This window comes from Osmia bicornis, unplaced genomic scaffold, assembly GCF_907164935.1.
Source record: "Osmia bicornis bicornis unplaced genomic scaffold, iOsmBic2.1, whole genome shotgun sequence".
Classification (NCBI taxonomy): domain Eukaryota; kingdom Metazoa; phylum Arthropoda; class Insecta; order Hymenoptera; family Megachilidae; genus Osmia; species Osmia bicornis.
In genome coordinates, this window is record NW_025791135.1 from 3,686 (window position 1) to 12,019 (window position 8,334).

The following is an 8,334-nucleotide window of genomic DNA, read 5'->3' on the forward strand; positions in this document are numbered from 1 at the left end:
AGTACCAGAGAGAGACATCATGAATTAATTGAATTAAAGAATATCAAAGAAGAATCAGAATATCCAAGGATATAACAGGCGACAACCAAGGAAACGACAGTAAAATAAAATAAATAGTGATAAACAGTGATAACGCGGCACAAATAACTAAATATAAAATATAAGTATATTGAATATAGAATAACCGCATCAAAGCAAACCATAAATATATTAATTTATCTACAACACTTTGTACCACCATAAATATAAAATTAAACTAAATCGTAACAGTAACTTTAATTCAGTTAATACAGAATGAATGAACAATAACGGAGTGAAAGAATGAACGAATTATCAGTGAAGTTATTAATAAAGAAATTAAAGAAATGAAGTGAATAGGAAGCGTAAAGTATAAAGTGAAAGCCACGACCAGCATAATGTAATAATATAGGGTAAAGCAACACAGTGTAATATAATGCAATGTAATATAATAATGTAAACAAATGTTGTATAATAAATAAAGTAGAATATGAAATACAAGAAGTGACTCAAAATATAACCGTAAAGCTTATTAACTAAATACTCTATTTCTATACCAAAGTAAATTATATGTTAAATGGTAAATGGTGGATGATAAGTGATCGTGTCAATGCAAATGTACATAGAACCAATTATTTCATGACATTTCAAAATAAGGAAATAAACAACATGTAAATAAATCAAATCAAATGTAAACTGTGTAATTCAGTTAAACACTATGCTACTGCATAGTGTAAGAATAAATCAATCAATCAATCAATAAGTAAGTATTCTAAACTAATATTTAAAATGGTGAAATTAAACAGAACCCGCGCAGCATGAAAGCATTTGAATGGACAAAACCACTCATCATCACAGAAGAATAGCAAAATTAATTAAGATAAATCAAATCAAATCACCAACCTCAACTGGTCAGAATAATAAATGAATGAATAACGAATAATGAATAAATGAATGAATGAATGAATGAATAAATCAAGGAAAAGAGAAACAACAGAATACTAGCAAGTACGAGTAAGGTAAAGTAAAATAAACCATTGAAAAGTAAAATTCAGAGATGAGATAACAAAGACAAATGACAATTATTTTCAGCAAACCCTAATGCGCCAAAGCCACGGTGTCAAAACTAGCATGCAAGGACTAGCTAAAAGGAACGACATTGAATAAGAGAACTGAATTGCAACTGAAAAGGAAAAGAAAAGAAAGGAAACAAGGTAAGGTAATGCAACATACTATAAAACAACAGTAATTACCCATACTGATGACATGACTATTAAATTTAAATTACAGAAACAGCCCACCATCATGGAAGAGCAACATTATGACCAGAGAAAGACGTCATGAATAAGCTGGATTAAAGGAAATCAAAGGAACACCAAAACATTAATGAATATCAAGGATGCACAGGGAAATCAAGAACAAATCAAGAAGCGATAATGAAACAAAATGTACAGCGATAACGCGACCTAATAAATTAGAGTAATAATAATATATAAATACAATATAAAATAAAGAATAACCAAGCAAATCATAATATATTAACTAATACAATCTACAGAACTTTGTACCATCGTGTGTTAAAATAAACTAAATCATAACAGTTACTTTAGTTCAATTTTATTCAGGATGAATGAACAGTGACAGAGCGAAGGTAGTAATCAACATAGTATGATAATGTAATAATGTAATGTTCCGCAATATAACGTAGTGTCACGTAATATAATGTAAAACAGAAGGTATTATACTAAAGTAAAATACAAATACAATACAAGAAGTGTGTTTAATGAAATAATATAGTACAATCGTACAGATTATTAGCTACAATATTCCATCTCTTAACCAGAATAGCCTACAAGTTAAATCATAAATTATAAACTACAAATTATAAATTATAAATCATAAACCGTAAATAATTGTGGACACCGCTTGTCAGCACAAAGGAAAGAAATTAGAGTAAAATAAATTAAACCCTTTGACTATTAATCAGATAAACAATGAGCAAAGAACGAATGAATGACTGAATAAATAAATAGTAATGAGTAAATAATAAGTGAATAACGAAAGATTGAATATACTGCGAGCACAACTATAGAAATTAAGAAACTGGGAAATTGAGGAACCGAGAAATTGAGTAAATAAAGAAATAAGAAAAAGCGAAGAGGAAGTGAAAATGAAAATGGGAAAGTGTACTGCAAGCCGTAAAGTGTAATGTGCAAGCAAAATAACCAGCACAATACACTGTGATATAAAAGAAAAGAAAATAAAGAATGAATGATACCGTGAAGGTATAGCATAGATACAGTGAAGTGAATTTCAAAATAATATAACCATAGATAATATAAACCATAGAACAGCCACCTTCAAAGATGTCAGGTGACAGAATTTACAGAGATATAACCTTAACCCTAACCCCCAATGTGTCAAAACAAGGATGTCAACAGGAAGCAAGAACAGTGTAAGAAGACTCGTTAGGGATAAGAAGAACAAATTACCAATTAAGGAACCCTGATTGTCAACTCAAGGACAGGAAACAAGCAAGGTAAATAAAGATTGTGGCAACGCACAATAAACATGAAAAGCACAACTGAATAACATGCACATTAATTCCTACAGAAAGGCACTGTCACCCTTTTGTGAAAGGGCTACGCAATACCAATGCCAGGGAGAGACATCGCGAATTAATTGAATTAAAGAATATCGAAGAAGAATCAAAATATCCAAGGATATATAACAGGCGACAAATCAAGAAGGCGACAGGAAATGGAATAAAATAGTGGTAGTCAGTGATAACGTGACACAATTAAATTAAAATATAAAATATATATGTATTAAATGTATTAAATATAGAATAACCGCATAAAAGTAAACATAAATATGTTAATATAATCTACAAACTTTGTACCACCATGAACCTATAATTAAAACTAAATCATAACAATAACAATAACTTCAATTCAATTTAATTCAGAATGAAGAACAAATGAGAGAATGGAAGAATGAGCGACAAAACAGTAAAGTAGTTAATTAAAGATATTAAAGAAGAGTGAGGTAAATAATAAGACATAAATTATGAATTGAAGGCCGTAATCCAACAACACAATGTAAAATAATGTAATGTGACGCAAAACAGTATAATGTAATGTAACCTGATGTAAAGCAGTGCAATGCAATGTAATGTAATGCAGTGTAATGTAGTGTGAAGAAAATTAATATAAGGTAAAAGAGATATAATGTAAAGAATAGAGATATAATGTAAGGAATATGAAATGTAATGTAATATAATAGAATACAAAATACCGAAATTGAACTGAACGTATACCATAACCGTAAAGATTATCATCCCAATTACCCACTTCCCCGTCAAAGCAGGCCATAAGTCAAATTGTAAATAATAAATGATAAATGATCATATCAGTGCAAATGTAAGAAGGACCGATTATTGAATGAGGTATTAAGATAAATAACTAAAGCGATAAACAAATCAAACATTAACTGCGTAGTTAAAATAGAAACTAGAAATAGAAAGTAGAAACTGATCGCCATATGAGGTATCAAGAATAAATAAAACAACAAAATCAAAATCAAAATAAAATCAAATATAAAGCACGTATCTAATTAAGCACCACATCATTGTATAATCGAACAAGTAAGCCTGATATTTAACAGTCAAACCATTATCCGTCAATTGTAGATAAATTAAATAGACACTTGCACAGAAAAACCATTCATCATAAAAGAAAAACAATAATCAATCTACTGGCCTTGATCAATCAAGTAAAATGAATAAATAAACAATTAACAATATTAAATACGAGCCATCAATTGAAGAGATTATGAAATTATAAATTACAAATTAAGAAATTAAGAAAAGAGAAAATGTGGAATGTAAAGTGCAATCTGTAAAGTATAGTATAAGGTATGTGTAAGCAAAATAATCAGCACAATATGTGATATAAAACAGAATAAGAGAATAAGATAAAGTAAGATACAGTGGAGTGAATTTCAAAATTTCAAAATTTCAAAATAATATAACCATAGATAGTATAACCATAGATAACCATAGATAACATAAACCATAGAATAGACACTTTCAAAGATGTCGGGTGACAGAATTTACAGAAATATAACCTTAGCCCTAACCCTAATGTGTCAAACAAGGAATGTCAGCAAGAAACCAGAACAGTGTAAGAAGACTCATTAAGAAAACGAACAAGAACAAGATTACCAATTAAGGAAGCCTGATAGTCAACTCAGAAAAGGAAACAGGCAAGGTAAGATAATAATTGTAATAACGCATCATAAAATAAACAGGAATAGCACAACTTAACTTAATAACATGCATATTAATTCCCACAGAAAAGCACACTTTCCCCCTGTTATGAAAGAACTACACAATACCAATACCAGACAGGGACATCATGAATTAATTGAATTAAAGAATAACAAAGAAGAATCAAAATATCCAAGGATATATAACAGGCGACAAATCAAGAAGGCGACAGTGAAATAAATAAAATAGTGATAAACAGTGATAGCGTGACACAAATAAATTAAAATATAAAATATATTAAATATTAAATATATTAAATATAGAATAACCGCATAAAAGTAAACCATAAATATGTTAATATAATCTACAAAACTTTGTACCACCATGAACATACAATTAGACTAAATCATAACAATAGCTTCAATTAATTTAATTCAGAAGAAGAACAAATGAGAGAATGAAAGAATGAATGAATGAACCACTGATCAGTGAAGTTATTAATTCAAGAAATTAAATAATGTAGTAAATAGGAAAGCGTTAAGGATAAAGTGAAAGCCGTGACCACCATAATGTAATAATAAGTAACGCAGTGTGATACAATGCAATGTGACGTCATATAACATAAAACAAATGAAATATAATGAAATAGAATACAAAATCAAGAAGTGGGCTCACTAAAATATACTGTGAAGATTATTATGAAATACTCTATTCCTTTACACAAGTAAATTAGAAGTTAAAGTGTGAGCGGTATTGGTCAATGATAAATGGTCATGTCAATGCAAATGCAAATAGAACCGATTATTGCATGACATTTCAAAAAGTGGGTAAATAGCAACTAAATCAAATCAAATGTAGACTGCGTAGTTTCAATTAACGCTGTGCTACTGTATAGCGTAGAGATAAATAAATAACTCAACAAGTAGAGTATTAAAACTAACATTTAAAATGGTGAATTAAACAGAAACCATGCACCTTCAAAGCACTTGAATAGACAAAACCATTCAGCATCACAGAAAAATAACAAAATTAAGATAAATTAAGATAAATTAAGATAAAGTAAGATAAAGATAAATCAAGTCAATCAACTCACCAACTTCAGCTGATCAGAGAGTGGATGAATGGATGATGGATCAAGGAAGGAGAGAGAAACAGCAGAATACCAGCAAGTACAAGTAAGGTAAAGTAGAAAACCATTAAAGTAAATCAGTGAGTGATGTGAACGCATGACAAGACAATTATTTACAGAATCACAACCCCAATGTGTCAAAGCGTATCAAGCCAGCATGCAAGGACTAGTTAAAGGAAATAACAAAATAAGAGAGCTGATTGCAACCTGAAAGGAAAGAAAAGGAGAAAGAAAGGGAACAAGTAAGGTAGTGGCAACATACTATAAACAACAGAAATAACCATACTAGTGACATGAATATTAATTAATTGCATTTACAGAAACAGCCCATCGTCATGGAAGAGCAACATTATGACCAGAGAGAGACATCGTGGATAAATTGAATTAAAGATATCAGAACATCAAAAGTGTCCAATGAATATCAAGAATGCACAGGCAAATCAAAACCAATCAACCCATCACAACCAAATCAAGAAGCGATAATGAAATAAGTAATAGCAAATAACAGTGATAATGTGGCACAGATGAATTAATATATATAAATATAAGTATTAAATTATAAAATATAGAATAAAGAATAACCATATGGAAATAAATCAATAAATATATTAATACAATCTACAGAACTACAGAACTTTGTACCATCATGAGTTAAATAAATAAACTAAGTCATAACAATTACTTTAATTCAATTCATTTCAGAATAAATGAACATTGACAGAGTAGAATAAAAAGAATGAACAACTAAAACAATGGAAGTAGTCAATTAAAGATACTAAATGAGCTAAGTAAGGCATAGTTATTCCAGTCATAAGTCATAAAGTACAAATGAAGGCAGTAACCACATAATATAAATATGTAATCACATAATATAATGTAAACAAAATGGATATACTAAATAGGATACGAAATACAAGAAGGAATTCAATAAATATATAACCATAAGATTTTATTAACTACAACCACCCCTATTTCCTCAGCAAGGTACATTATAAGTTAAATTATAAATTATAAATGATAAATGTGTGAATGGACAAATGCTCATGTCAATGCAAATGCGAATAGACCTAATTATTAAATGACGTTTCAAAATAAAGTAATTAAAGCGACAATTAAGCCAGATTAATATAAAGTACGTAGTTCAATAAGCACTACACCAGTAATAGACTGTATAAATATAAAGCGAATAAGTAATAAATCAGGATACTTAAATAACAAGATTATAATAAAATCACGCACAATCAAAGCATTTGAAAGGACAGAACCATTTGTCATCACAGGAAAGCGAATTAAAGCAAGATAATAAATCATATTCATTAACTTAATTGACCAGAACTGAGCAGAATTAATGGAGAGGAATGCACAATGAATGAATGAATGAGACCGGTTAAGGAGCTGAAAGATTAAGAGGGAAAGAAGGTAAGAAGGCGTGAATCAAAGAATGAACAAGCATGAAAGCATTGAAAACATGCAACACATGAAACATGAAAAACATGAAAACATGAATGTGATAAAATTGTAAGTAAAGGACAGGAAGGAAAGTGAATGTGAATGAACACCCACCACCTACAATAAACTACACAAACAGACTACGCCAAGAGCACCACAAACAATCACAATCAATCACTCATCACGCAACACTTTAAAACAATCATACTGATACTGAAATAAAACTAAAACAAAACCGAAACCGAAACTGAAACTGAAACTAAAAGAAAAACAGTTAATAGTTAATAGTTAATAGTTAATAACAAAACCCGGATTGTTTCAATTCATTCATTAAGCATATTACACTGCGGCTTCGTCCAAATATAAAATGAAATGAAAATAAAAGAAAATGAAAATGAAAATAAAAGAAAATGAAATGATATGAAAGAACTTGAACTAATCACGAAACAGCAATGCAAGCCAAGTAAACCATGAACACACATTATACACTGACATAAACCATTGATAACCGATAATTAACCGGTAAGATTCAACAAAACAAAATAAAAGAACAACACCGGCAAATGCAATAACAGGTGGAACGATAAATGAATTGAACAATGAAATAACGGAAACAAGATGTAGATTGCGCAGATTTCATTAAGCACATTATATATTATATAATTATATCGTTGCGATTAAATAAATAAAAATAAAGAGACGTCAATGATACAGATAAACATAAACAATAATCAATATTACGCCGAGTTGCACAAATCATCAATGCCAATCACCCCACCGCATTTAATAAATAAATAACTATAATAACTAACAACTAAATAAAATAATAAGTAAATGAACAAATAACACCAGAATAACACAAAATACAAAACGGAATGCAATATAACTGTATAATGGACGACGAACGGTGAAGGAAGATATACACCATAAACAATAGAATAATAAAATAATAAATCGAACATGAAAATAAATGAAAATAGAAATAAAATAAATAAAATAAAATATACGTAGAATAAACACGTTAAAATGACAGATAGAATAAATGGAAAGGCAATGCCTCGAGCAATCACCGAATAAACGAGATAATATAATCGATTAATCGAAAAATCGAACAATCGAATGTATTAATAAACGAAAATAATTAAATAATACAGCGGGGTAACGTGCCAGTCAACACATGCAACCAAATAGTAATAATAAATGGATCAATATTAATAATACTAATAACAACGAAATATCGAAAAATACCAAAAAATATCGAAAAATATCGACGCACTTTCACATAAATCACTTAATAAATCATCGCAATAAACGTTAAACAAATGAATAAAAACGCAATAAATTAAAGATTAAAGTAATACGTCACCAAACCGTTGACCTAGTTTCTCATCGTCTGTCCTCTTCTACCCAAGGTCCTGGCCGCGCGTGCAGCCGTCTGTCTTTCTTCAACTACGGCAGCCATCTTGCG

At 29.6% G+C, this 8,334-nt stretch overlaps 2 long non-coding RNA genes across 2 annotated transcripts; both read left to right on the forward strand.

Moving 5' to 3' along the window:
• The first annotated feature begins 935 nt into the window (after positions 1 to 935).
• LOC123988805 lies at positions 936 to 1,462 on the forward strand. The gene is made up of 3 exons (XR_006830304.1): positions 936 to 1,037; positions 1,111 to 1,232; positions 1,309 to 1,462. It is a non-coding gene; the product is annotated as an uncharacterized LOC123988805 (long non-coding RNA).
• Positions 1,463 to 4,025: 2,563 nt separating this feature from the next.
• LOC123988806 lies at positions 4,026 to 4,461 on the forward strand. The gene is made up of 2 exons (XR_006830305.1): positions 4,026 to 4,289; positions 4,375 to 4,461. It is a non-coding gene; the product is annotated as an uncharacterized LOC123988806 (long non-coding RNA).
• The last annotated feature ends 3,873 nt before the right edge of the window (positions 4,462 to 8,334 follow it).